At 34.0% G+C, this 12,331-nt stretch overlaps 1 long non-coding RNA gene across 2 annotated transcripts; it reads right to left on the minus strand.

Annotated features, from left to right (window-relative positions):
- Nucleotides 1-8,307: 8,307 nt before the first annotated feature.
- LOC131997119 (uncharacterized) lies at nucleotides 8,308-12,067 on the minus strand. Of its 2 annotated transcripts, none has more exons than XR_009398066.1 (3): nucleotides 11,830-12,067; nucleotides 11,665-11,749; nucleotides 8,308-11,599 (listed from the first exon to the last, which is right to left on the minus strand). It is a non-coding gene; the product is annotated as an uncharacterized LOC131997119 (long non-coding RNA). The 2 variants fall into 2 exon arrangements; XR_009398065.1 differs by having other exon boundaries at nucleotides 11,824-12,067.
- Between the last annotated feature and the right edge of the window lie 264 nt (nucleotides 12,068-12,331).

Consider the following 12,331-nt stretch of genomic DNA (forward strand, 5'->3'; position numbering starts at 1 on the left):
ATGAGGAATTATATTCTCCAAAGTTTTCTGGGAAAATCGAAAAAAAGTTTTTTTGACCATTTTTTAAGCAAGGCTATAAGTCATTGAATTTTTCAAAAATCAGTAAAATTTCGAAATTTTCAAAATATTAAAATTAATGGCGAATCTAAAGATCAATGAAAAAACAGTTCGAAATTTTTCAGCAGCGCGTCAAAATTGCGCGTTTTTTCATGAAAAACGCCACGTTTTTAGGTAAAAAATGGAAATTTCGGAAATCTGAAATAAGTTCTGAGTTCAGTTTTTTACGAGGAACTGTATTCGCCAAAGTCCTTTGCGAAAATCCAAAAAATAAATTGACGCGTCAATATCCTGAAATCTACGCGTTTTTAGACCAAAAATGAGAATTGCGAAAATCTGAAGTATGCTCTGAATTCAGCTTTCCATGAGGAATTATATTCTCCAAAGTTTTCTGGGAAAATCGGAAAAAAGTTTTTTTGACCATTTTTTAGGCAAGGCTATAAGTCATTGAATTTTTCGAAAATCAATAACATTTCGAAATTTTCAAAATATCAAAATTAGTGGCGAATCTAAAGGACAATGAAAAAACAGTTCGAAATTTTTCAGCAGCGCGTCAAAATTGCGCGTTTTTTCATGAAAAACGCCAAGTTTTTAGGTAAAAAATGGAAATTTCGGAAATCTGAAATAAGTTCTGAGTTCAGTTTTTTACGAGGAACTGTATTCGCCAAAGTCCTTTGCGAAAATCGAAAAAATAAATTGACGCGTCAAATCAGTAAAATTTCGAAATTTTCAAAATATTAAAATTAATGGGGAATCTAAAGGACAATGAAAAAACAGTTCGAAATTTTTCAGCAGCGCGTCAAAATTGCGCGTTTTTTCATGAAAAACGCCACGTTTTTAGGTAAAAAATGGAAATTTCGGTAATCTGAAATAAGTTCTGAGTTCAGTTTTTTACGAGGAACTGTATTCGCCAAAGTCCTTTGCGAAAATCGAAAAAATAAATTGACGCGTTTAAGACCAAAAATGCAAATTGCGAAAATCTGAAGTATGTTCTGAATTCAGTTTTCCATGAGGAATTATTTTCTCCAAAGTTTTCTGGGAAAATCGGAAAAAAGTTTTTTGACCATTTTTTAGGCAAGGCTATAAGTCATTGAATTTTCCAAAAATCAGTAAAATTTCGAAATTTTCAAAATATTAAAATTAATGGGGTTTTTTTGACCATTTTTTAAGCAAGGCTATAAGTCATTGAATTTTTCAAAAATCAGTAAAATTTCGAAATTTTCAAAATATTAAAATTAATGGCGAATCTAAAGGACAATGAAAAAACAGTTCGAAATTTTTCAGCAGCGCGTCAAAATTTCGCGTTTTTTCATGAAAAACGCCACGTTTTTAGGTAAAAAATGGAAATTTCGGAAATCTGAAATAAGTTCTGAGTTCAGTTTTTTACGAGGAACTGTATTCGCCAAAGTCCTTTGCGAAAATCCAAAAAATAAATTGACGCGTCAATATCCTGAAATCTACGCGTTTTTAGACCAAAAATGAGAATTGCGAAAATCTGAAGTATGCTCTGAATTCAGCTTTCCATGAGGAATTATATTCTCCAAAGTTTTCTGGGAAAATCGGAAAAAAGTTTTTTTGACCATTTTTTAGGCAAGGCTATAAGTCATTGAATTTTTCGAAAATCAATAAAATTTCGAAATTTTCAAAATATCAAAATTAGTGGCGAATCTAAAGGACAATGAAAAAACAGTTCGAAATTTTTCAGCAGCGCGTCAAAATTGCGCGTTTTTTCATGAAAAACGCCACGTTTTTAGGTAAAAAATGGAAATTTCGGAAATCTGAAATAAGTTCTGAGTTCAGTTTTTTACGAGGAACTGTATTCGCCAAAGTCCTTTGCGAAAATCGAAAAAATAAATTGACGCGTCAATATCCTGAAATCTACGCGTTGAAGACCAAAAATGCGAATTGCGAAAATCTGAAGTATGCTCTGAATTCAGTTTTCCATGAGGAATTATTTTCTCCAAAGTTTTCTGGGAAAATCGGAAAAAAGTTTTTTGACCATTTTTTAGGCAAGGCTATAAGTCATTGAATTTTTCAAAAATCAGTAAAATTTCGAAATTTTCAAAATATTAAAATTAATGGGGAATCTAAAGGACAATGAAAAAACAGTTCGAAATTTTTCAGCAGCGCGTCAAAATAGCGCGTTTTTTCATGAAAAACGCCACGTTTTTAGGTAAAAAATGGAAATTTCGGAAATCTGAAATATGTTCTGAGTTCAGTTTTTTACGAGGAACTGTATTCGCCAAAGTCCTTTGCGAAAATCGAAAAAATAAATTGACGCGTCAATATCCTGAAATCTACGCGTTGAAGACCAAAAATGCGAATTGCGAAAATCTGAAGTATGCTCTGAATTCAGTTTTCCATGAGGAATTATTTTCTCCAAAGTTTTCTGGGAAAATCGGAAAAAAGTTTTTTGACCATTTTTTAGGCAAGGCTATAAGTCATTGAATTTTTCAAAAATCAGTAAAATTTCGAAATTTTCAAAATATTAAAATTAATGGGGAATCTAAAGGACAATGAAAAAACAGTTCGAAATTTTTCAGCAGCGCGTCAAAATTGCGCGTTTTTTCATGAAAAACGCCACGTTTTTAGGTCAAAAATTGAAATTTCGGAAATCTGAAATATGTTCTGAGTTCAGTTTTTTACGAGGAACTGTATTCGCCAAAGTCCTTTGCGAAAATCGAAAAAATAAATTGACGCGTCAATATCCTGAAATCTACGCGTTTTTAGACCAAAAATGCAAATTGCGAAAATCTGAAGTATGCTCTGAATTCAGTTTTCCATGAGGAATTATATTCTCCAAAGTTTTCTGGGAAAATCGGAAAAAGTTTTTTTGGCTATTTTTTAGGCTAGGCTATAAGTCATTGAATTTTTCAAAAATCAGTAAAATTTCGAAATTTTCAAAATATTAAAATTAATGGCGAATCTAAAGGACAATGAAAAAACAGTTCGAAATTCTTCAGCAGCGCGTCAAAATTGCGCGTTTTTTCATGAAAAACGCCACGTTTTTAGGTAAAAAATGGAAATTTCGGAAATCTGAAATAAGTTCTGAGTTCAGTTTTTTACGAGGAACTGTATTCGCCAAAGTCCTTTGCGAAAATCCAAAAAATAAATTGACGCGTCAATATCCTGAAATATACGCGTTTAAGACCAAAAATGCAAATTGCGAAAATCTGAAGTATGTTCTGAATTCAGTTTTCCATGAGGAATTATATTCTCCAAAGTTTTCTGGGAAAATCGAAAAAAAGTTTTTTGACCATTTTTTAGGCAAGGCTATTAGTCATTGAATTTTTCAAAAATCAGTAAAATTTCGAAATTTTCAAAATTTAAAAATTAATGGGGAATCTAAAGGACAATGAAAAAACAGTTCGAAATTTTTCAGCAGCGCGTCAAAATAGCGCGTTTTTTCATGAAAAACGCCACGTTTTTAGGTAAAAAATGGAAATTTCGGAAATCTGAAATATGTTCTGAGTTCAGTTTTTTACGAGGAACTGTATTCGCCAAAGTCCTTTGCGAAAATCGAAAAAATAAATTGACGCGTCAATATCCTGAAATCTACGCGTTGAAGACCAAAAATGCGAATTGCGAAAATCTGAAGTATGCTCTGAATTCAGTTTTCCATGAGGAATTATATTCTCTAAAGTTTTCTGGGAAAATCGAAAAAAAGTTTTTTTGACCATTTTTTAAGCAAGGCTATAAGTCATTGAATTTTTCAAAAATCAGTAAAATTTCGAAATTTTCAAAATATTAAAATTAATGGCGAATCTAAAGGACAATGAAAAAACAGTTCGAAATTTTTCAGCAGCGCGTCAAAATAGCGCGTTTTTTCATGAAAAACGCCACGTTTTTAGGTAAAAAATGGAAATTTCGGAAATCTGAAATATGTTCTGAGTTCAGTTTTTTACGAGGAACTGTATTCGCCAAAGTCCTTTGCGAAAAAACGAAAAAATAAATTGACGCGTCAATATCCTGAAATCTACGCGTTGAAGACCAAAAATGCGAATTGCGAAAATCTGAAGTATGCTCTGAATTCAGTTTTCCATGAGGAATTATATTCTCCAAAGTTTTCTGGGAAAATCGAAAAAAAGTTTTTTTGACCATTTTTTAAGCAAGGCTATAAGTCATTGAATTTTTCAAAAATCAGTAAAATTTCGAAATTTTCAAAATATTAAAATTAATGGGGAATCTAAAGGACAATGAAAAAACAGTTCGAAATTTTTCAGCAGCGCGTCAAAATTGCGCGTTTTTTCATGAAAAACGCCACGTTTTTAGGTAAAAAATGGAAATTTCGGAAATCTGAAATAAGTTCTGAGTTCAGTTTTTTACGAGGAACTGTATTCGCCAAAGTCCTTTGCGAAAATCCAAAAAATAAATTGACGCGTCAATATCCTGAAATCTACGCGTTTTTAGACCAAAAATGAGAATTGCGAAAATCTGAAGTATGCTCTGAATTCAGCTTTCCATGAGGAATTATATTCTCCAAAGTTTTCTGGGAAAATCGGAAAAAAGTTTTTTTGACCATTTTTTAGGCAAGGCTATAAGTCATTGAATTTTTCGAAAATCAATAAAATTTCGAAATTTTCAAAATATCAAAATTAGTGGCGAATCTAAAGGACAATGAAAAAACAGTTCGAAATTTTTCAGCAGCGCGTCAAAATTGCGCGTTTTTTCATGAAAAACGCCACGTTTTTAGGTAAAAAATGGAAATTTCGGAAATCTGAAATAAGTTCTGAGTTCAGTTTTTTACGAGGAACTGTATTCGCCAAAGTCCTTTGCGAAAATCGAAAAAATAAATTGACGCGTCAAATCAGTAAAATTTCGAAATTTTCAAAATATTAAAATTAATGGCGAATCTAAAGGACAATGAAAAAACAGTTCGAAATTTTTCAGCAGCGCGTCAAAATTGCGCGTTTTTTCATGAAAAACGCCACGTTTTTAGGTAAAAAATGGAAATTTCGGAAATCTGAAATAAGTTCTGAGTTCAGTTTTTTACGAGGAACTGTATTCGCCAAAGTCCTTTGCGAAAATCGAAAAAATAAATTGACGCGTCAATATCCTGAAATATACGCGTTTAAGACCAAAAATGCAAATTGCGAAAATCTGAAGTATGTTCTGAATTCAGTTTTCCATGAGGAATTATTTTCTCCAAAGTTTTCTGGGAAAATCGGAAAAAAGTTTTTTGACCATTTTTTAGGCAAGGCTATAAGTCATTGAATTTTTCAAAAATCAGTAAAATTTCGAAATTTTCAAAATATTAAAATTAATGGGGTTTTTTTGACCATTTTTTAAGCAAGGCTATAAGTCATTGAATTTTTCGAAAATCAATAAAATTTCGAAATTTTCAAAATATCAAAATTAGTGGCGAATCTAAAGGACAATGAAAAACAGTTCGAAATTTTTCAGCAGCGCGTCAAAATTGCGCGTTTTTTCATGAAAAACGCCACGTTTTTAGGTAAAAAATGGAAATTTCGGAAATCTGAAATAAGTTCTGAGTTCAGTTTTTTACGAGGAACTGTATTCGCCAAAGTCCTTTGCGAAAATCCAAAAAATAAATTGACGCGTCAATATCCTGAAATCTACGCGTTTTTTAGACCAAAAATGCAAATTGCGAAAATCTGAAGTATGCTCTGAATTCAGTTTTCCATGAGGAATTATATTCTCCAAAGTTTTCTGGGAAAATCGAAAAAAGTTTTTTTGACCATTTTTTAGGCAAGGCTATAGTCATTGAATTTTTCGAAAATCAATAAAATTTCGAAATTTTCAAAATATTAAAATTAATGGCGAATCTAAAGGACAATGAAAAAACAGTTCGAAATTCTTCAGCAGCGCGTCAAAATTGCGCGTTTTTTCGTGAAAAACGTCACGTTTTTAGGTCAAAAATGGAAATTTCGGAAATCTGAAATAAGTTCTGAGTTCAGTTTTTTACGAGGAACTGTATTCGCCAAAGTCCTTTGCGAAAATCGAAAAAATAAATTGACGCGTCAATATCCTGAAATCTACGCGTTTTTAGACCAAAAATGCGAATTGCGAAAATCTGAAGTATGTTCTGAATTCAGTTTTCCATGAGGAATTATATTCTCCAAAGTTTTCTGGGAAAATCGGAAAAAAGTTTTTTTGGCCATTTTTTAGGCAAGGCTATATAATAAGTCATTGAATTTTTCGAAAATCAATAAAATTTCGAAATTTTCAAAATATCAAAATTAATGGCGAATCTAAAGGACAATGAAAAAACAGTTCGAAATTTTTCAGCAGCGTGTCAAAATTGCGCGTTTTTTCATGAAAAACGCCACGTTTTTAGGTCAAAAATGGAAATTTCGGAAATCTGAAATAAGTTCTGAGTTCAGTTTTTTACAAGGAACTGTATTCGCCAAAGTCCTTTGCGAAAATCGAAAAAATAAATTGACGCGTCAATATCCTGAAATCTACGCGTTGAAGACCAAAAATGCGAATTGCGAAAATCTGAAGTATGTTCTGAATTCAGTTTTCCATGAGGAATTATATTCTCCAAAGTTTTCTGGGAAAATCGGAAAAAAGTTTTTTTGGCCATTTTTTATGCAAGGCTATATAATAAGTCATTGAATTTTTCAAAAATCAGTAAAATTTCGAAATTTTCAAAATATTAAAATTAATGGCGAATCTAAAGGACAATGAAAAAACAGTTCGAAATTTTTCAGCAGCGCGTCAAAATTGCGCGTTTTTTCATGAAAAACGCCACGTTTTTAGGTCAAAAATTGAAATTTCGGAAATCTGAAATATGTTCTGAGTTCAATTTTTTACGAGGAACTGTATTCGCCAAAGTCCTTTGCGAAAATCGAAAAAATAAATTGACGCGTCAATATCCTGAAATCTACGCGTTTTTAGACCAAAAATGCAAATTGCGAAAATCTGAAGTATGCTCTGAATTCAGTTTTCCATGAGGAATTATATTCTCCAAAGTTTTCTGGGAAAATCGGAAAAAGTTTTTTTGACCATTTTTTAGGCAAGGCTATAAGTCATTGAATGTTTCGAAAATCAATAAAATTTCGAAATTTTCAAAATATTAAAATTAATGGCGAATTTAGAGGACAATGAAAAAACAGTTCGAAATTTTTCAGCAGCGCGTCAAAATTGCGCGTTTTTTCATGAAAAACGCCACGTTTTTAGGTCAAAAATTGAAATTTCGGAAATCTGAAATATGTTCTGAGTTCAGTTTTTTACGAGGAACTGTATTCACCAAAGTCCTTTGCGAAAATCGAAAAAATAAATTGACGCGTCAATATCCCGAAATCTACGCGTTTTCAGACCAAAAATGCGAATTGCGAAAATCTGAAGTATGCTCTGAATTCAGTTTTCCATGAGGAATTATTTTCTCCAAAGTTTTCCGGGAAAATCGGAAAAAAGTTTTTTTTACCATTTTTTAGGCAAGGCTATAAGTCATTGAATTTTTCGAAAATCAATGAAATTTCGAAATTCTCAAAATATCAAAATTAATGGCGAATCTAAAGGACAATGAAACCAGAGTTCGAAATTCAACAGCGGCGCATCAAAATTGAAGTTTATCATCGAGCGTCTTTTGCTCTTTTTGAGGTAGCTGCTATGGCCATGATAAATCATCCAAATATTAACTCCTAATTTTTGTTTTCTTATTTTTCCCTAATTTGTTACTTACTTGTTTTTACTTGACATGAATTAAACATTGTATATCAAATTGTTTTATTTTTTTATTAAAACTTATTATCAACTAACCTAATTAACAATTTATTACTTAACTAAATTAAATAACAAACAAAAGGTTAATACTTATTTCCACTATATTATACACAAATACAAATAAATTAACAATTTTCTTTTAATACAACTAACAAGAAAAATTAACAGAAAATAATTTAAAAAAAAAAAACAACTTAAACAAATATTAAAACAACGCAAACTGCTATATTTTATATGAAAAATTAAAAAAAAATAAAAATACAATATATAAAACGACAATTTCTATTTATATTCATAATAAAAATTTAAGGAACAAAGTTAAACACAATATTCTATACTGAGATTTTTATGTAAGAAATTTTTCTTTTTGTTCTTTTTGAGAATTTACCTCTTTTGCAAAATTGTAAACAACAGTGAACTTAACTAACACAGACATACATGCAAAAACCAAGAAACATTTATATGTAATAATAATAAATATTTGTAAATGCAAAAGATTTAAATAAATTAATTATACAAATAAAAAAATTACATTGATGTTGTTATTTTTTGGATGTGGTATAATTCCAATTGGGTAAGTAAATCGACAAAGGGAAATTTTAGGGGCCGATTAATTTTTATGGTGGTTTAACTACTATCCACTATTCTGTTGTTGTTGTAGCAGTGTGTTATCACTAGGGCGGCAGTCCTTGCCGATGAAGTACTTCATCGGGTCCACCCGATACGTACAACCGGCTGCCATAGGATGACTATTCTGCTGTTATCAGCACATGCTTACAGCTTGTGGCTTCTGGTTTCTTGTCTAGTCTGTGTAATGCTCAAAGTAGGATATTAAAAGTCCGAGGAAATATGTCGTCTTGTCTGGAACCTGGTCCGATACTATGGGGTTCGTGGTGGGGGTCTCACATATTTTAACCGATGATCTTGACGGTAATGAGTAACAAAAGCTAGGCAAATCATTCGATAAAATAAAAATTTTGTCGGAAGACACTGCTGAGTTCTTTCGTAATCGGTCTTATCCAAGTCCATAATCGCCATTTAAGAGAGGCGTATTAATACCCCAGTTATCGGGTTCAGTAAAAACTTTTCTCCCTCTCTTGCCTCTCACATCCTTATTACAAGGAATACGACAAAGGATTAATTTGGGCGCCTATACAGTCGCTCAAGAGTCCATGGGTGCAACGCACCATCTTAGTTTCTATGCTCGTACTCAGAAGAGTCTTTAAGAATTCTATCAAACCGGTTGAAGATGCTGCAGTCATCCCTCATATGTAGAGAGACCTCGAGGAGTATTTTCACGTTCAGTTCCGCTATCCATCATCGATTTATCTGTAAAAATATTAAAATATCCTTACTTTATCAGGCCTTTTTATACCCACCACCGAAGGATGGAAGTATATTCATTTTGTCATTCCGTTTGCAACACATCGAAATATCCATTTCCGACCCTATAAAGTATTTATATTCTTGATCAGCGTTAAAATCTAAGACGATCTAGCCATGCCCGTCCGTCTGTCTGTTGAAATCACGCTACCGCTTTTAAAAATAGAGATATTGAGCTGAAACTTTGCACAGAATCTTTTTTGTTCATAAGCAGGTTAGGTTCGAAGATGGGCTATATCGGACTATATCTTGATATAGCCCCCATATAGACAGTTCCGCCGATTTAGGGTTTTAGGCCCAAAAAAGCCACATTTATTATCAGATTTTGCTGAAATTTGGGACAGTAAGTTATATTAGGCCTTTCGACATCCTGCTTCAATTTGGTCCACATCGGTCCAGATTCGGATAAAGCTGTCATATAGACCGATCCGCCGATTTAGGGTCTTAGGCCCATAAAAACCACTTTTATTATGTGATTTAGCTGAAATTCGGAACAGTGAGTTGTGTTAGGCCAGTCGACATCCTTCTTCAATTTGGCCTAGAGCGGTTCCGATATGGATATAGCTGCCATATAGATCGATCTCTCGATTTAAGGTCTTGGGCCCATAAAAGGCGCATTTATTGTTCGATTAGGCCAAAATTTGGAACAGTGAGTTGTGTTAGGCCCTTCGACATCCTTCTTTAGCTGAAATTCGGAACAGTGAGTTATGTTAGGCCAGTCGACATCCTTCTTCAATTTGGCCTAGATCGGTTCAGATTTGGATATAGCTGCTATATAGATCGATCTTTCGATTTAAGATTTTGGGCCCATAAAAGGGGCATTTAAAATCCGATTTCACTGAAATTTGACATAGTGACTTATGCTAGGCTTTTCGACATCCGTGTCGTATATGGTTCAGATCGATTTGTTTCTAGATATAGCCACTAAAAAGGTCAATATTTTGTTATACACAATTGAATTATTTATTAGTATTTGGTCTAAATCGGATCATATTTTGATATAGCTGCTATGAGGCATAAGGTATGCATTTTTCAACGGATTTTGACGAAAGGTGGTTTACATATGTGCCCGAGGTGGTGGGTATCCAAAGTTCGTCCCGGCCGAACTTAACGCCTTTTTACTTATTCTAACTACTTTCGTCTCTCTCTCTCTCTTTCTTATTTCCTTTCTTTCTATGACGAACACAATAGACTAAAGGTCTCCGAATGAAACCGTTGGCAACTGCGGTAGCCGAGCGCGTTTTTTTCACATGACAATATACCTCACAAATGTCGCCAGCAATAGGAGGGGATAGCAATCCAGGCTGCACTACGGTGGCCTCTGTAAACATGTTAATGTCTGAAAACCTAACCCGCCTTCTATTCCTCTCCGCCAGGATAGGCAACCTTACGTGCAGCCCCTTATCTACTACGCCCATTCCTATCTAGAAGTCGGCCTGAGAGACCACAGTGGTACTATCCAATAAAAGTGTATGTCCCGCTGGTTAACTACGAACAAGTCCATAGGCTGAATTCCAAACATAACCTCTAGTAATGCAGTCGCAGTGGTTCCCATTGCCCCAGACACAAATCTTACAACAACATATTCAACCTGTTAAGATTGCAAACATGTGACATATCGTATATAAATCCATCACCGAACGTGGCAGCTGTTAGCCAAGACCGGCCGCACCACCGCCAAGACCAAACACGGCATGAGCCTAGGTCTCAAATCGCACTTATTCCCTACGTTTTTCAGTGTAAAACACACTACTACAACAACAACAACAACCGTGCACGAAGCTACGAATGTCATCCATGGCGGCAAGTCGCGCAAGGCGCTGGTTCCAGACAGAATCTCTGCACTGATGCTGAAGAATCTGTATCTGCCTGGAGTCGATTACCTTACAACTGTCCTCAGCCTATCTGAACACTATAATAGAACCCGATGTTTGGAAGATGGGCAGTCTGAACCCGCTACTGAAACCTGAAGGGAGTCATACAGACCGATCTCCCATCTCTCATCAGTAGCCAAGACGCATGAGGGACTACTCCTCCCGCTCCTCTGGTTGGACAATTTCCATTCGCCGAGCATCAGCATGCATTTCGAAGGCTGCATAGGACTACAACTGCTTTACATGCCATCACCCGTACACAAAAGTAGAAACAACGTACTCCCTTGCTGACAAAGAAACCTTGGACTAACCATCTAATGCTTCTGGATATTGTGGCTAGATAAATTGCTACGGCCACTGATGTGAGGCTAAGGGAGCTTTCTATTTAGTCATGTATCTATATTCGTTTATAATTGGCAAACTATTTTTGTCTAATCCCACTGTGAGTCACTTGTTTTACTGCCCAGCTAGAGCCATGGCAGCAGCTTCTTCCCTCAACAAATTCAAAGGAACAGTGTTGGTTTCATCATAGCTCTCCAGCGAGGATGATTGCATCAAAACATATGAGAAACCGATAATTGCTCTTTTCTTGGTGTCTGGAAGGATACAATGTTTTAATTTTTCAAGATTTTCCAAATAATTCCGCAAATTTTACACTTACCTTCTAATGTATAACAACCGGTTTGAGGTAAAATTACATAATTTGGCGATTTTTCTGTACCTGAACACTGGCTGCAACCTTGAATCTTCATTAAAAGTTAATAAAAATGAAACAAATTTAATAATAACCAATAAAAAATAGTTATATTTTTTTAATTACCTCTACCTTTTCGATCCATTTTGGCGTTTGCTTTTGTATTTTCATGTAACGGCTGCTTTTCATAAAACAGCTCACCTTTACAAAACATATGTTCAAAGTTGCAAATTTCTGCTGGCAAAAAAAAAGTCCCAGTAGAAATTTGCAGCTTCTCTATTTTCTAACTGTCAAAATTTGCTCTCTATCGCGCTCTCTTCTGCTGGCAAATAAAGTACGCGTACGACTTCCCGTAAAAATGTGTGCAAATTTTTGAGTTCCCCAACACAGCTAATACAATATCTGCACCCTCTTTTTAACCTATCTTAACCTAACCTCTGTAGAACATTTGTTGTCAGGATTGCCATGACATATATATTATGGTATATTTTTCACTAATAAGTGTGGCCACTTGCAGAAAACCCTCTATTGTAAATGGTAAAAAAAATAAAAGCCAATTATTTATACAATAGAGTGCACAAATCTCAATAATTTCTTTTTTTTTGACTGCTATGCCAGAACATGTTTTCTAGAC

Source organism: Stomoxys calcitrans, chromosome 4 (assembly GCF_963082655.1).
Source record: "Stomoxys calcitrans chromosome 4, idStoCalc2.1, whole genome shotgun sequence".
NCBI classification, from domain to species: Eukaryota; Metazoa; Arthropoda; class Insecta; order Diptera; family Muscidae; genus Stomoxys; species Stomoxys calcitrans.